The sequence below is a fragment of the Salvelinus sp. IW2-2015 genome, linkage group LG16, assembly GCF_002910315.2.
Source record: "Salvelinus sp. IW2-2015 linkage group LG16, ASM291031v2, whole genome shotgun sequence".
Lineage (NCBI taxonomy): Eukaryota > Metazoa > Chordata > Actinopteri > Salmoniformes > Salmonidae > Salvelinus > Salvelinus sp. IW2-2015.
In genome coordinates this window covers 10,570,015-10,582,748 of record NC_036856.1, presented here as the reverse complement: position 1 = coordinate 10,582,748, position 12,734 = coordinate 10,570,015, and the positions used below count along the sequence as shown (strand labels likewise).

Below are 12,734 nucleotides of genomic sequence, written 5' to 3'. Positions count from 1 at the left end.
TTATATTTTTATTTATTTATACATATATTTGTTTGCCTTCACCTCCCTTATCTCACCTCACTTGCTCACATTGTATATAGACTTATTTTTTTTTCACTGTATCTTTGACTATATGTTTGTTTTACTCCATGTGTAACTATGTGTTGTTGTATGTGTCGAACTGCTTTGCTTTATCTTGGCCAGGTCGCAATTGTAAATGAGAACGTGTTCTCAATTTGCCTACCTGGTTAAATAAAGGTTAAATAAATAAAAATAAATAAATAAATCTGAAGGTAACTCATACAAATTAATGGAAGTATGGAGGTAGTTTTGTGCCAATAAAAAAAAAAAGGGGGTTAAATGTGTCCAAAAAAACATATTTCCTGAGTTTACATATATCTCCTAGATTTAGGACAGACACTTCAAAACCTTATTCTTTTTTTACTGTCTTTTTTGCCATTTATGAATGTTATTCGATGCGTTTCTATGGGCTATAGTAGTAAAGGCCAAATTTAATATTTTATCCCCCCCAAAAAGTTTATATTCTTTATATCTAAAGGTCCTAAAATGCAATGATCCATGGTATGACCATCATAAAACAATTCCCCAACGGCTTAGACTTTTAGTGACTCCCCTTTTATCACCCTCAGGTTTGAGACTAGGTGAGGGTTAATAATCAGTGCCCATTCACTTCACGTCCCGGTGACATTCTGAGGGGGCTTTTGTTTGCCAATTCTGGACTCTTCTCTGGCAGGCTGAGTGGGCAGGAGGCAAGACACACCCTAGGACATCCCACTGAGTGGCTAATGGAGAGAAAAGAGGGAGAGGGTAGAGGTGAGGGGTGATGAGAGTGCTGATAGGCTACACCTACAGATACTTGACCCACTCACACAAGGTTTTCTTTCAAGTGAGACGCAGACACCATTTCATAAAAAAAGAGGAAGCTTTTAATGTATAGTGTAGTTGAATGTGTAATTAATCTATAGGGGGTAGTATTTCCTGCCACTCTACCCTATGCCTACCTTCGGTATAGTGATAAAGATGTTCATTAGATAGCAGCTGATTAGATTTATTTAGTAAATACATTGGAAATATGAATCAAACGGCAAGCTAATAAGYTCACTCTTTTTTGGGGATTTGGTCCATTGACCAGATCCTATGTGTATATACCCTATCGAGTAGATGAAGTGTAGTTGAACCCAGCAATCAGCCTGCAGGTAAGCGGAATCCGCTGCTCTAACACATCAACCTGAGTACACTGTGTTGTGCAGCCAAGAATAAGGATATGCCACTCCAGACTTGTCGATGCACTGCAGACCATATAAAACAAAATGCAATAGGAGAGGTCATCTGCTGCTGCTGTTGTGTGATGACGGAGCCAAAGTCATGCATTTTCTTTTCATTTGTCGAGTGAAACAGAATCACTTGTCTTTCAAAAAAAAAAAAAGCTTGGCAAGTTAATTGTTGCCTATTTTGGACTCTGTAGGTAATGACATTTACATGTTTTTGTGTTACTGCTTTTGTACTGTACTTATTATTTCAAAATGTCTTATTTTGGTGCTGTGGATGTTCATGTGATGAGTTGTATTATTGTAGTCAGTGCCACAAGTTTGTATCATATTGTTGCAATGTCATTTTAAAGGGCAACAAGGGTTCAAAAGACCCCAACTATACTTTCTCTCATGTGTCTTTTAAAGGACCTGTCTGCATTCCAAACCACTGCATAGACTGGACTCAAATGCTCCTGTATTGAATGTAAGTTTTATGTTTTCTACAAGGGCATATTCAGCAAACAAGTGTAGTCAACACAGTGAAACACATGCATTATGTATTATATTTGTAAAAAAAACTCAAGACCTTGTGTGTCTTTGCAGTCTGTAGCATTTTCTATGGCTTTTTTGTAACCTCTGTCTCCTCGAAGATATCACTTTAACATTGACTGAAAAGGAGTATCTGTCATTTTTATTCAGTATTATGCGCTCTATTAAATAGGAAACCACTCACTAATGGCAGTTCTCATACTTTTCTGTAACATTTACCCTTGGCATCGTGAAAGGATCCCTAATCAGTCATTCACGTATCCTGGTTTTTATCATATTTGTTAAATAAATCAAAACATTTTGGATATTTTTGTTTCAGACTAGCTTGTGGGACCTCATAATGGTAGATGGAAGGAACATGAATAGAGTAGATTATCTGTTTCATGTGAAATTCTGACAATGGCTGTGTGTGTCCCAATAGATAAGGCAAGAACAAAGTGTGTTTTCAAGAGCGATTTTGTAGTCAACATCCAATGTACAGTATCTTTCGCCAGGCAGCTAAAACTCCCAATTTGGCAGAATATGATTAGATTCATTTATATTTTTACAGAAAAGTAGGCTGATTTTGTTAAATATTTTTGGTAGTTTGTACTATGAATGTACACAACATTAGAAACACCTTCCTAATATTGAGTTGCACACCCTTTTGCTCTCAAAATAGCCTCAACTTGTCTGGGTGTGGACTCTACAAGGTGTTCAAAGCGTTCCACAAGAATGCTGGCCCATTTTGACTCCAATGCCTCCCACAGTTGTGTCAAGTTGACTGGATGTCCTTTGGGTGGTGGACCATTCTTGATACACACAGGAAACTGTTGAGCGTGAAAAAAGGTTGCAGTTCTTGACACAAACCGGTGCGCCTGGCACCTACTGCCATACCACCTACTGCCATACCACCTACTGCCATACCACTTTTAAAGGCAGTTAAAAAAAATTGTCTTGCACATTCACCCTCTGAATGGTACACATACACACAAGAGACAGCTTTCGCCTGGTCAGTCTGTCATGGAAAGAGCAGTTGTTCCTTATTTTTTTTCTGATTTAGCCTCATCTTATCCTGCGCAGTAGGTGGTGGCATGCACATTCATAGTTTGTTTGGGAACCGCCAGGATGAAGAGCAAGAAGAAGTGGCGGACGGAAGTACCCGCTTTGGATAAAATAAAAAACTAGTATAGCTAGCTAACAAGCGATCTCATCCAAATTTGCTTATCAGCTGTTTAGATGAACTAAACTAACTACTTGTGAATTTAATAATATGTAAATTATGAATGCCCAGATACACTTTTAAATCCTGAATTGGTGAACTTGCTAGCCAGCTAATTATATTTTTTCAATCTGTTTTTTGCGTCTAAAGAGGGCAACTGATGGGTTCACTTCATTGCAAACACTGCCTCTTTACCGACTGGTTTATAGGTAAGACATTTTATTAGCTAATTAAAAACGTGAGATATGTAGCTGGCTGTGTTGTGCCCAAACTAGGCTTGCTAGCTAGCCAAGTCATTTGTGCATTTGATTAATATGTACCGTAATGGTCAGTGGTGATTTTAGCATGTAAATCTTGGTGGGTCAAAAAAAAAAGAAGTGGGATGCATGCCAGCAAAGCCACTAAACAATACATTAATTGCACTATACCACTGCTACACCTGGCTATCAGTCGTGCCTTGTCTGGCAGCGAAACAGAGTCATATGGCTGACTTGCTTAAACGTGGTTTCTACTGACAATTGAGATGTACAAACTATGGCATGAGGTTACAATGAAAGCTCTTACAATATTTGATGATTACATTTCTCAAAAACAGGTTATAGGCTACATGTGCACCACCAAGTCAGAACAGTAGGTGAAATTAAGAGGTGAAAATAGAGAGGCACATGGGCTACTCACAGCTTACTATACAACATACACTTAGTATTACTTTTTTAGCTACAGTATACATATCTCCATGGCATATTACATTTTTGGACTGAATAGCAGGCTAATGAATGATTTGCAATGCTTGCAGTTAGCCACTGATTCCTTCTAAACCACTCGTTGAATTTGCAATTTCCAACTTGTTTAATGTTTATGTCCAATGGCCGATGAGCACCAATGCGTTTTATCTATAATTTATCTTCATTATTTCTCTTCATATGACAATGATTACATAGGATTTGCCAGTAGATTGTCGACTTGATTCATGATGATGACTGCTGATGATGAAGATTTTGAAAGTATGAAGTTGACATGATCAATACAATCAAAGCTACTAAAGATATAGTGTGATTTGAAGCCATTTTATCTGTGGCCAATGACCTTGAGCGTTCTTGGATGGGCACTTCTAATGTAACTCTATGGCAGCACCCAAGGGGCTAGAATTTTAGAGCTCTACCCTTAGACTTGGCGGTGATGTAGTGTCCCCATGAGTGACAGAATACTGAGCCAATCACGGTGCAACGCTCTGTATTTTCTGCTGGCTTGCCCCACCACCACAGAAAGCGCTGAGCTAGGCTGAAACACCTGCATTTTGGAGCTACCTAAGTCAAGAAAAGAGACCATGTTTGTATGTGGATTTATTAACGCAATTTTATATATTTTACATTGTTTGCAAACTAATATGTGACACGTATTAGTGCCAAAATAACATGCAAAACAGGCAAGCCCCCCCAAAAAATGTGGTGCTCAAAATGACGGGTTGCCACTGGTAATTGTAGATGAAAATTAAAGTGGATTTATGATTGGAGTAGATTAGAAGATGATCTGTTTAATGTGAAATTCTGGCAATATATCCTTTCCATGTGAAAAATCTCCAGGTCGACGATGCAAGAGTTTTATAAATGGCATAGTCAGCATTAAATCCTGTGATTGCTTTACGCCAGCCCAGGACCTCCATATCCGGCTTCTCCACTTGTGGGATCTTCTGAGACTAGCCACCCGGACAGCTGATGAAACTGTGGGTTTGCACAACTGAAGGATTTCTGCACAAACTGTCAGAAACCGTCTCAGGGATGCTCGTCTGCGTGCTTGTCGTCCTCACCAGGGTCTTGACCTGACTTCAGTTCGTCGTCGTAACCAACTTTAGTGAGCAAATGCTCACCTTTGATGGCCACTGGCACGCTGGAGAAGTGTGCTCTTCACAGATGAATTCTGGTTTCAACTGTACCGGTCAGATGGCAGACAGCGTTTATGGCTTCGTGGGTGAATGGTTTGCTGATGTCAACATTGTGAGTAGAGTGCCCCATGGTGAGGTTGTGGTATGGGCAGGCATAAGCTACGGACAACAAACACAATTGCATTTTATCAATGGCAATTTTAATGCACAGAGATTAGATGAGTTTCTGAGGCTCATTGTCCTGCCATTCATCCGCTGCCATCAACTCATGTTGCAAGGATCTGTACACAATTCCTGGAAGCTGAAAATGTCCCATACTCACCAGACATGTCACTCATTGAGCATGTTTGGGATGCTCTGGATCAATGACAGCGTGTTTCAATTCCCGCCAATATCCAGCAACTTCGCACAGCCATTGAAGAGGAGTGGGACAACATTCCACAGGCCACAATCAACAGCCTGATCAACTCAAAGGAGTTGCGAAGGAGATATGGCGAATGGTGGTCACACCAGATACTGACTGGTTTTCTGATACAGTCCCCTACCTTTTAAGGTATCCGTGACCAACTGATGCATATCTGTATTCCCAGTCATGTGAAATCCATAGATTAGGGCCTAATTTATTTATTTCAATTGACTAATTTCTTTGTATGAATTATAACTCAGTAAAATCTTTTGAAATTGTTGCATTTTATATTTTTGTTCAGTGTATGAGTTTTGTCAACCAGCCAGTACATCGCACCACTCTTAGAAAATACATTGGCTCTTGCAGGGACGCCCTATGCTAGTTCTAAATCACTAGTGTCACTTTTCATACCTCTCTGTTGCCTCATGTCAGGCGCTACACAGATTATCTGAAGATGACGGAGTGTGTTTTTGTTTAAGAGAGAGAGACACTACCTATTTCTGTCCCTTTCCTCCCACACATGCCATTCTTTCATCCCAAGGTGCTAGTCGCTTGGTAGCATCACTGTACTGCCATTCCACACAGAGCAACGACCAGTAACCTTGCCTCCCAACGTGTAGAGTAAGGTGAATTTCACAAGCCGTTTCCTACATTAAGATAGAAGCATCCATGTAGTAAATAATGCTGACGTTTGGATAAAAAGTTGTATGTAATTTTCCTCCCACCTGTAATTTGTAGCCATAGTAATTTCAAGCTGAAACAGCACTCTGCAAGGACATTCATTAGAGATACTTCACCTGTGTGTCTTCATGGGACCTGTCATTGTCTCTCGACTCTTACCACTTATTCTGCACTAGGTAGTAGTCATGACTTGAGTCACGTACTGTAAAACGTCAATTTAAATGCTGTCTCAAATAGCTGCCTGTCCCTTTTAATAGGAAGGCATCGGCACACATTTCAGCCAATAAACACCTGTTTCAAATAAACGCTGGGTCTAAATGAATTGCTTCTGAGTAGGCTACCGTAAAGATTGCGCAAAAGAAGATGGAGAGCAACATCATTGCTTGGATGAGACATCGGTGTGGTTTGACATGGTTGGCTCAACTATGGTGGATATAAGAGGGGCAATGAGTGAGATTGCTACTGAAGCGTGAAATTGTGGGGTGTATGATAGGCCGCCTAGTCTGTGCAAGTCTGATCTACGATAGATTTGTAATGTTTTTACTGGTCACAATAAACAGTTTGGTAGTCTTTTCAACATTTTATTGAGCAAAAGTTGTGTGCATTAAGGAAATAGGTGCTAGGCTCAAATAGAAGCGCCAGTTGTGTTCAGTGATTGAAGCAAATAAATGCCCTGGCTATTTGAAGTTTTACGGTACATTATTCCTATATGACAAGCTTGCATTTTTCACAGAATTCAGCCAGATAGACAATGGAATGACCTCTTATTCTTACCGTTTAGGCTACACACAGAGAGATTATCTATCATTAACGTTGTGCATGCATAGGTTTGTGGAATAAATTGCAAGTTAATTCATTTGAGGAGTAAACATTTTATACCTTATCAACATTGTCTGCATATTCATGTTGCAAAATCAGTTCCAATTAGGGGAATTTACTCCTGCAATTGGATGCCACTGTTTGATAGTCCCCCTTCACTTGAAAGAGCTGTGGTAATGCACACCTCTCCAATTACACCTTCTGTTTCCACTCTGCCTGCCAGCCCCGTTTCTGTTCTTCTGAAAGGCAGAGGAAGAGAGAGGGCAAGAGAAAGAGTGAAAGAGCAACAGAGAGTAAGTGCTTGACTTTCATCTTCGTCAGAATGTGGGTCAAACTAGAGGTGGACATGGCTGCTCTAGTAAATCAAATCAAATTGTGTTTGTCACATGCACCGAATACGACCGGTGTAGACCTTACCGTGAAATGCTTACTTACAAGCCCTTAACTCTATTTCTTGAACTGCATTATTGGTTAAGAAAATATTTACTAAAACTAAAGTAAAAAAATTGAATCAAGAAGTAACACAAGAAATGTACATAACAATAACAGGACTATATCCAGGGGGTACCGGTACCGAGTCAATGTGCGGGGGGTACAGGTTAGTCAAGGCGGAAGGAAGTAACCCGCACCGTGACTAAAATACCAATTCAATCACAAACGACACCGTCACCCATTGCCTTTCTCCACGTCATACTCATTAGGCTGTTGAGAGACATGGTCTCTCTCACTCACACACACACACACACACACACACACACACACAGGCCCATGTGTCCTGTCTCTGTTACACATCTGGCCTTTAAGACAGTGGGATTGGTTTGTCTTGTAGTGACGGAGGTGAACAGGTGACAGATATGGCCTGCAACATACTGACCCATATCCCTAAGATTGTACTCCAATGATTGTAAATCTCTATTCTCTTCTCTACCTCACCATTTAAGGGACAAAGACGTCACCCCTGTGCTTCCCAGTAATGATGGCAAATTGTTTTGCTGATATTTGCCGGTATAAATGTGTAGTTTGAGGAAAATAAATAGGTATACGTCAGAGAATGATGAACCTCACAACAAAATAAGTTGGACAGCATGTTTTTCCATTAGTGGTTTCCTATTCCTGGTGTCCTTAAATTGGGAGACTAAACTCACCAATCAATAGCTCCAATAGTGATGACACGTGACACTGCTCTTTGAAAGAGAGTTCTGCTGGCTGCAGCAAGTTTCCATTTGCCAAGCGGCAGCAGTTATCTTAGTCTTAATTAGGCCATTTGACATCCTGGTCCTCGTCAGAGGCTTTATGTAAGAGGAACTGCAGGGGGATGAGAGCAGCAGTAACAGATTCACAGAGGCATCACAGCACACTATAGTTCTCCCTCTGAACCCAGGAAAGCCTGAGTCAGTACCAGTAATATTGCCCCCTTCACTCATCTCCTTTCCTTCAGGACTAGAGCTTTTACTGACTGCCTTTACTGACTATCTGATCTGTCTGGGAAAAACTATTGGTCCCACAGAGGCTGTAACTTGGGCCTGTTCTTTTTCCTGGTCAGGTCATTCATGATTACTGATTTATGAAAGGACTAAATAGTTGGATCAACTGCACCCAGGAGAGATTTTTGGGGAAACAGGAAAACCAGAGGAAGGCACCCACTCCAAAGGTCCTCAAATTGAATCATGGAAAAGTGAGTAAACATACACACAGGGGGATAGGAGGAGGAGGAGGGGCATGCACCGCCGCTGAATGACACTGATGAAGGCTTAGGCCGAAAAGTTTGTCCATCTACCCACCCCTGAATGTAATAAATACTAAAAAGAAACCTTGAATCTCCTTTTTGAGTGCGGACTAACTACACAATTTTGGACTGGATAGTTTCCGTCATATTACTAACACCTACCAGGGTCATATCAAAGGAAGGGTTCAAGGAGAATAATATACACTATTGAAAGACCATAGCCAGGGATCCCACTGGGCAGACGTCAGTTCAACGTCTAGTTTTGATTTATATTTGGTTGAGTTGTCAACTAATGCGAAATCCAATCATTTTTCCGACATTGATTCAATGTCTTCACATAGATGATTTATTTTTTATTACAATGATGTGGAAACAACGTTGATTCAACAAGTTTTTTGCCCAGCGCGATGTCTCTCCGGTTCCCCATATACTGTTGCCTTTTCTTATTAGTTACGACCAGCTGTCACTTATACCCCTATAAGTCTAAACATGAATGGCATCCATCTCTGGTCCCTCCCACCTCAATTCATCCTCAGTGGGTGTTTTGAAGGAAGTTGACTGATTCAGTTTCCACAAAGTTGAGCTCTATAGGAGCTGCCGGTCAAGTCGGGTGTGACGGATGATGATTATGTTGGCGGTCTGAATTAGTCCTTTGCAGGTAGTGATTATAGTCCTTCTGTGGAGGGATGAGGGCAGAGTAATTGAGCTTCACACACTGAGACGACACAGATTGGTGCTTCTACAGTGTGTGGTGACTTTGAACTAGTTTTGGAAGAAATTGCCACCTTCTGAGATGCACTACCACCCTGAATTGGTTTCAGGGGATCAGGTGTGCGGTATTACGGCGCTAACTCACGTGTAGCGTATCATCAGGCGCTACGTAGTACCTGTGATTGAAAATGTGTCAGGCGACTGGTGTCTTTGTGTGTGTGTGCGCGCATCAGTGGAGGCTGCTGAGGGGAGAAAGGCTCATAAGAATGGCTGGAGTGGAGTAAATGGAATGGTATCAAAAACATATATGTTATTAGTTGGCAAGGTCTTTACTTCAACATGATTGTGTGATGTATTTCTAATACATTTTAAAACCTTTTCTGGTAGATGTTTTCGAAGACCACTTTTCCATCTGTTTGACCAGAAATCAAAGCCTTTGCTTATTACACATTTTTATGATGGAAAATGGTTGAAAAATGTATATATGCCTTCATTAAAAAAAATATAGACTCTTATTTTTCATTTGGTACCCAATTTAACATGCTCCTATAAACTTCACATGTTGGTGCTCATGGMTCCTTTTACATGGAAATGACCTTTGCTCCACTACGTACAGTACAGTATGCAATCATGGACTATTGAACATTTTAAATGATCTGATAAGAGGTTAGTTCTGCCTTTGGAAGTAGCAGTGACACTGAAATGAATTGCTCAGTCATCCGTTATAAAATAAACATTTAACTGTTTTAATGTTTATTCATTTGCTATATCGATTATTCTCAAATGTCAAAATCCCAAATACAAGTAAATTGTGTATTTTCATTAACATCAAATGTAGTTCACGAAAGTTCAATCAGGAAGGCTGGTCTGAATGCTCGTTTAACTTTATCCAGTAAGCATAACATAATTCACTTTTGTTTCCTATTCTACAGGCATAGTGGGAATGAATACAAACATATCATCATCAGCATAGCATCGCGTTTCTTCTCTTTCCTATAAGCCCAACCTGGTCTCAGAGCATGTCCATCACAAATTTGCAAAACGTACAATGTGTTAAGAATTTGCAAAACCTAGTCTATGTTACGAATTTGCAAAAAGTTTGATACATGTATGTAACGAATTCTAGCTAGGTGGCTAACGTTACGGGGTTAGGGTTAAGTTTAGGAGTTAGGTTAAAGGGTTAAGGTTAGGGTTAGGGGAAAGGTTAGCTAGCATGCTTAGTAGTTGTGTAACGGATGTGAAATGGCTAGCTAGTTAGCGGGTACGCGCTAGTAGGGTTTCAATCAGTTACGTCACTTGCTCTGAAACCTAGAAGTAGTGTTGCCCCTTGTTCTGCAAGGGCCGCGGCCTTTGTGGAGCGATGGGTAACAATGCTTCGTGGGCGACCGTTGTTGATGTGTGCAGAGGGTCCCTGGTTCGCGCCCGGGTCGGGGCGAGGGGACGGTCTAAAGTTATACTGTTACATTGATGCTGTTGACCCGGATCACTGGTTGCTGCGGAAAAGGTGAGGTCGAAAGGGGGGTGAGTGTAACGGATGTGAAATGGCTAGCTAGTTAGCGGGTACGCGCTAATAGCGTTTCAATCGGTTACGTCACTTGCTCTGAGACTTGAAGTAGGGTTTCCCCTTGCTCTGCAAGGGCCGCGGCTTTTGTGGAGCGATGGGTAATGATGCTTCGTGGGTGACTGTTGTTGATGTGTGCAGAAYGTCCCTGGTTCGCGCCCGTGTCGGGGCGAGGGGACAGTCAAAGGTTATACTGAGATTCAAACTCGCAACTTTTGGGTTTCTACACGTTCGCGCTATACATCCACCCCGACCAACCACCCTACTTTGTTTTTGCCTTAAGTAAGCATCTGTCTATGTAACCATACCAAACGTAACATATCAAGTTCCTCGGCGTACACATCACTGACAATCTGAAATGGTCCACCCACACAGACAGTGTGGTGAAGAAGGCGCAACAGCGCCTCTTCAACCTCGGGGGGCTGAAGAAATTCGGCCTGGCACATAAGACCCTCACAAGCATTTCGCTACCCCCGCAATAACATCTGCTAAATATGTGTATGTGACCAATAAAATTTGATTTGATATCATACAAATATGAGTGTCCCGGATTTACTTGAGACCTAGTCTATGAGACCAATTTGATTATCCATGTGTGGAATGTCATCCACCTATTTACCTTGTAGCCTATAAGCACGGCACAATAATGCACATTCTTCACTCTTTCTGTTTAACCTATGGGCTCGCTTTTGCAGTTATCACCTTCCTCTCTCTCAACCAATGTGCGTAAATCTTGGGATGAATTGATGTCAACTCCTTTCATTCTCTCGCTTGCTGTTTTTRAGCAAAAGTTTGAGACAACAATCCACCTCCGAACCACCACCAGCTATAACAACCTTAAGGCCCGTCATTGGATCTCCAATCCCCCAGCGGGGGGTTTTGATACCAGCAGTCCCGCATAGGTCTACCTGCCATCACATCATTTGGCTCCGAGGTTCCCAAATGACCATTTCCCAAACTATTGAATAAAATGCCATATTGCATTCAGTCTTTGTTCTTCATTCAGTTAAGCCTGTACAAGATTGAACTGTTATTGACTTGCACCATTTTTCGTAACCCGTTCGGCTGCTAGTTCACCGCAAGGGCAAATATTCCAGACTTATATTTGATAATGACTTTGATCATGTTTTTATGCAAAGCCTATGTCAAAAAACATGCTGTCATCCAAATGTTTCCCTGAAAATCTTTGAATCATTCATTTCTTAACCATTGAATAATAGGGTATGTTACAAAAGAGCACTAGGAAACCTTTGAAGTTTGTCTATTTTGAGACCTCATCTAAGGATAAAACATTATATGGATCAGTATCAAAATGGGTCAGTCTCATGGTCTGGTTACTCATACCGCCTTTGTAGTTTTGTCCTGTGAATAGACGGCTTAAACAGGCCTGGTTTAGCTCTTGAGACAGCTTTTTCCTGTATCACACTGTTCATTATGACCAATAGGGATCCCCTGTGGCTGGTGACCAGGACTTCTCAATGCACTCTCTATTTCCATCAGTCCTTCTCAACCCTGGCAGTCTTGCATCACTCACATGATGGAAAATAAAATGTGGCGTATTCACTGGAAAAACAGGTCAAGATGTCCTAACTCGATAATACTTTACTTAACACCCAGTGTCATAACATGTTATGGTCATGACACGATCATAAACAAGTCATAGTATATCATAACAGCTGACATAACTTGTCATAACACTGTCATGACTCATATATGGGGCGGCAGGTAGCCTAGTGGTTAGAGTGTTGGGCCAGTAACTAAAAGGTTGCTAGATCGAATTCCCGAGCTGACAAGGTAAAAATCTGTCGTTCTGCCCCTGAACAAGGCAGTTAACCCACGGTTCCTAGGCCGTCATTGTAAATAAGAATTTGTTCTTAACTGACTTGCCTAGTTAAATAAAGGTTAAATAAATAAAATAAAATATATATTTACACATGTTCTGTTATAT

General features: G+C 41.0%; 1 protein-coding gene across 1 annotated transcript in view; it reads right to left on the bottom strand.

The window, feature by feature from the left end:
• The window catches only part of LOC111975565 (KN motif and ankyrin repeat domain-containing protein 3), a 381,145-nt gene that overhangs the window by 10,789 nt on the left and 357,622 nt on the right, over positions 1 to 12,734 (bottom strand). The gene's annotated exons all lie outside the window — the stretch shown is intronic.